Below are 5,992 nucleotides of genomic sequence, written 5' to 3'. Positions count from 1 at the left end.
TTAATAATATTTTATTTTTATTTAACGGATTTTTTCACATTTCTTTGAAGTCTATTATTATTTTTTATCTATTTTATGATTTAATTTTTTATATAAGAATACTATGATACTCGATAAAAAGTTTGATAATAAAAAATTTAATTTTGCAATATTTTCATATATTTTTATAAATTAAAGATCTTTCTTTAGTTCGCTTTATAATGCTTAAACATAGAATTAAACATAGAAATAGATTAAGAAATAAATCATTTTTTATTTTTCATATTTAATAAATTATTAAATTTTTTATATTTATTATAATAATTCTTTATTATAATACGTTTTTACAATGTATGTAAATAATTAAAAAAATAAAAAATTGAATCATTTATTAATATAAGTAATTTTGTAATATATAAGTATAACATCATTAATACTATTTTGCAAAATATTATTCTTACAACTTGTTTCTCCATATTTTTATTATATCATTTTCTTTAGTTAAAAATATTCTATTTAACATTTTCATATATTAAATATTTTAAATTCTAATCTTTTTTTTATTCTAATTTTCTTTTTTTTTTCTTCAAGTAAAAAAAAGTATATTGAAATTTAGAATTAGATTTAATTTATTTTCCGGATATATAATATATAAATATGTAATATATGAAAATGATTACAATCTTAATTTTCATATATTTTCAAAATGTTAAATACGATATTATAATAATAAAGACAGTATAAATGTTTCGTGATTTTGACACGTATTACAATTTATTTCAAATTTAATATATAATATAATATAATATATTAAGAAAACATTAAAAGCATTAAAATATGTATATGTTCAAGAAAATAATAATAAATAATACTGTTGACTCAAAAATTAACATTATATAACAATATATATAACAAAGTTATACAATGTATGTATATTTTTCACATTTTAATTTTTTTACCAAATATTTACATATTGAATTTTTCATTTTAAATATAAAAACGATTATAAAAATATGAAAATGTAGCAATAAATATCTTTTGAAAATATCATTTAATTCATTTCAACTAATTCATTTCATTCAATCTTTCTATATTAAAGTATTATATATCAAAAAGTACAAATAACAAATTACTATTATTTCACAAAAAATAATAAAAAAATAAAATTTTTGTATTGATTCTGTATAATATTCATTATATAGAATTCAATAGTCAATCATTTCTAAACTCATAGTATTTCTCGTTTATTAAGCATAAAATCCAAAAAGCCAATGTATTTAATACACCACTACTTCGTACATTTAGCTACAAAAAGATTCTCCGATCCGTTTAACCGTAGTCCTCAATCTCTTCATCCAAGTCACTTTCCTTGACGATCCATCGTGAAAGGTTCTCCATCCACGAGAGAAACCGATACGTCCGTGATGGAACGTGATCGAGATAGGGAGAGAAGGAAAAAACAGTGAAACAGATATAATACTTGTGTAGTCGACAAGATAACCGTTCGAGGACAATGTATTTTGTTCGACGTTCGACAAAATCGAATTACAGTCGGATCGGGAGGCGGCCTTTCCTTCCTTTCTGGTTTCAATTGCCGAGCGGCTCCACGATTGGACGAGCGCCTCGTAGAAATTAAATAAGCGCGCGCAAACAGAGAACGCAGGAAAGTTCGTTAAAGGTAGGAAAGACGGGACCAAACAAGCGGCGCTCTCTTTATTTCGCCCCCGGATGCAATCGAATATTTTTCTTTTCTTTTCCTTCCTCTTCTCTTTCGTCCTTTTCCTTCTTTCTTCGTTTTCATTTATTTCTTCTCGTCTGTATTCTCACTCTATGAGAATATCCCACGATTTTATATCTGTCTGCATCTAGGGAATCGGGTACGCGATCAATCGAACTGTATATAACGTTCTTTAATTTTTCACGTTTCGATCTTATAGTATCATCCTTAAAGAGCAAACACCATCAAATGATAGCAAATACTGGGAGAAGGGGGAAAAGAGGCGGAGATTTTAAATAGATTTTAAATAGATATCTATGCAACGAAAAAGATTCTTAAAATTTTTCAATTCCATTATTGAAAAAATTATGATGAGATCAAATTTAATATTTACTTTTAAATTTATATCAAATCTAATGTAAATTTTTATATATACAGTTTATTTTTATATTTAAGAAATCAATACTTATTTATAAAATACTTGATTCTTATAATTTAATTGTAAACTTTTTATATTTTAAATCAAAATAAATATTTGTAAGTTTCAAAAGTTTATTTATAAATAAAAAAATCCAGAAAGTAATCAATTTTTTTAGATAATAATAATATAAATATATTTCTACAATTTATTTTTATTTTTATTATATATATATTATTATACATACAGCATATATTTTAATTATTTTTTAACATAATGCTGCTTCGATTTAAATATTTATCACGATATGAGTTTTTATGTTTTCATCATATATAAATTCATGTAATCATGAAATTTTTAATCATCTTATAAAGCATCAATCTTTCTAAAATTTCTTTTAACTTATAATAATAAATAAATGATAATCATTCAAAATTCAGATTATAAATAAAATAATCGAATATCTCTATTCTTTTAAAGAAATTAAAGAAAGTTTTTAGTGCCAATATATGAGTAAAAGCTAATCTCGTACAAATATTAAATTATTATTTTATATAGCTACTATATATAAATAGATATTATTTTTTGAACGAAAGTTATAGTTCAATATTAAAATGAATTAAATGTTTTATAGTAATAATCGAATTATAAGAGTCAAAAAGTTATATTTTATTAAATTTTTATAATAAATTTAAAAAAATATACTGCATTTATAGACAATAAACAAAATTCCTATAATTTTATTTTAGATTTTTCATTTATAATTATTTAAAAATAATTTTTAGTTTATCAAACCTTATTATTGAAACTTGTGTATTATATTGAAATTTATGTATATTATAAAATAAAAATGGCAATTCTTTATTTTGTTCAAAAGATTACATAAATACATAATATTCGTAGAAAGAAACAGAGACGAAATAGTTGTCTGTCATATTTAATAAAATGAAATATTTGCATGTAGAAATCGGAAATTGCAAACAGATCAAAATATTCTTGATCCATGTCCTTTTGCCTTTATAAACATTCAAATAAAAAATCAAATAAAAAATTGTATATTTTTTAAAGTAGAAAAACGCATCAAATTTGGAAAAATTTTTCAAATAAGGAAAAAATATTGTACTTCTGTAATTAAAATTTCCTATTCAGCAATTTTTTTTTATTTTTCAACATAAATATTCAATATGAAATATTTTAAATTTTATGTGTCTTAATTTTTAACTAGAATTTTTAAAAATCTTAACATCTCAAAGAAAATCATAAAAATTTCAGTTTTCACATTTCAGTTTGTTTCATATTATGCAAAATAATAAAATATTTTTTTGTATTCGATATAAAAATAAGAATCCAATGATATAAATGTCTGTATAAAAACTTCGGATTTAGGTTAGGTTAAATTAAATTAGATGATAATATAGAAAGGATTCAAAGATTAAAGACATATCCAACTCAAATTATTCATTAATTATTCTAATTTAATTGTTAATCTTAGATTAATTTCGTTAATTTTGAAATTAATGCAAATACAATTGACTGATGCTGAAGAAATGTTAAACAAAAATTTAAAAGTATAAGCATTCATGAAAAGAAATTTTCTCAATGATTAAATAATGGTTTAAATATAATCATGGAATAGATTAGATTAAAATGAAATAGATTCATTATTATATATCATCAAAAAATAATAATTTCTTATGTAAATTGTAAATATATATATACAGAAAATATAATACAGAAAATTTGTTTTCTAATTTCTGCTGTTTCCGCACAAAAATAGACTAGCATATTTATATTTCTCCATTGAAATGTAATGAATAATATTGTTAATATTTTAATTTAATAGATTATCAGTAACATTTTTCAATATAATTATTATATTTATTTTTAATCTAATAATTTTTTCACATCTTAACTTTTACCGACATGCAATGATTTAATAATAATTTATTAATATTAAAAAGTATTATTATTATTAAAGAATAAAATTCTTAACTAAATGAATATTGAAAATTGAAACAAGAGATTTTGAATGGTGCAATAAGAAATATACGAGCATTTGAATCCCAAAGCAAACAACATAGGTTGAATCGTGACAATTGTGCGGTTAAAGTGTTCGTTTATTTATATTGGATTGAAAAATGGGGAAGGGCATGAAATCGGGAGACAGAATCGTTTTATCCATATCCGTCGCTCTTCTGCTATTGACATACGCTTTAATATTCTATGACACGAGTCACAAGTGCAATCGAAACTTCGTGTAAATACCGGTTAGATAGTTCTTTTTTGTTTTTCTTTTTTTTTTTATTTTTTTATTTTTGCACAATTCCCCATATTATTTTTCCCCTCCCGAAAATACAGGGACGAGTCTCGTTTACGAGATGTAGCACCAATCACACCTAACATTCACTATTGTTTCGAAAGTACCATCCACCACTGAATGGATCTGATGATGCTTTTAAAAAGATCAAACAAATTCATGTCTGACTATCAAATAAAACAATAAGATGGACAAAATGCAACGAATTTTTTTTTTTTAATTCTTTTTTCCGATTAATTCTTGTTTTTTAATTATTAAATTATATAGTTTTTTACAATTTTACCAACTTTTAAATGGAATTTATTACGATAAAAACGTAACGAAGTTTTACGCAACTCGACTGAAAAATCCTAAAAAGTTTCTCGAAGAAAGTTGAAACTTACTTACTCGAGGTTTGCTCTTTACTTTACAGTAGCGATGAATTTGGTAAAAAAAAGAGACAAAGGACATCGTAACCTAACTCATGAAGGATATCTTCTGTATATTGTTTCTCGGGAGGATTCATGGTATTATTTATCATCGTCACTATCTCAGTGGTTGGATAGTGATCACTGTTAAACTAATTAAAACTATGTTATTCTCGAAGACAATATCAAACATCGAAACAATTGGAAAAAGTTCTATTATCACTCAAATCGCATCATTTTCAATGAAATATAAGCGGAAAAATGAACTAGGATATTTGTAATTCTTAATATTACTTTTAATATGTAATGTTAAAAAAAGAAAATAAAAATATAAAATTATTTTTTTAAATTTATTTTTAAATTAACTGTTCAATAATTTAAATATATTTTACGAACATATATATTTTATTTAATAAAAAGTAAATGTTTCTTGTTTTATAAATTCTATTGTTTTTGTTTTTTAAATTTTTGATGTTCTTAAATTTCTCAATAAGATTTATAAAAAAATTATATTTAAATATATATCACAAGTTGTTTTCAAAATTAAAAAAAATAAATGTTTTTAATTAGAATGAATTAAAATTAATAATTGAAATCTATTTCTCTATATAAATAATTAATTATCTCTGATTTGATAATATATTATAATTTATATATACATGAAAATATAAACAAAATCATAATAATCGGATTAAATTCTTTAAATGGCAAACGCATTGTTGAAATGATCGACAAATCTGCGTACAACATTGAAGATAGGTGATGGTGTGCATTCGCGTTTCCGGACGCTAATGCGCGATACTTCGATCACCATTAGCCATGTATGCTCGCTGTAATTTCGTAGAAGCCTTGGGAGTGGATAATTAATTTGTAAATGGGAGTTGAATCGATTGCCTCGAGCCGATCCTCTTAATGAAGTCTCCTCTATTCCGATTCTAGCTCCATTCGTGATTTCTGTTTAGTCCATTGATCTTTTATTTGTAAATTTTTTACAAATGACAATATTATTGTAAATTTTTATTTTTAATTTTTTTCTTATCAAACTAAATATTTCTTTAACATTATATTAGTTGTTCAAAAATTATACTGGAACCAGAAAAATCTGTGATAATGAAATTTAATATATCATTTTTTTTCATTAAAAATGAAAGAGA

The sequence above is a fragment of the Apis dorsata genome, unplaced genomic scaffold (assembly GCF_000469605.1).
Source record: "Apis dorsata unplaced genomic scaffold, Apis dorsata 1.3 scaffold_113, whole genome shotgun sequence".
NCBI lineage: Eukaryota > Metazoa > Arthropoda > Insecta > Hymenoptera > Apidae > Apis > Apis dorsata.
Note: the sequence above shows the minus strand (reverse complement) of the source record.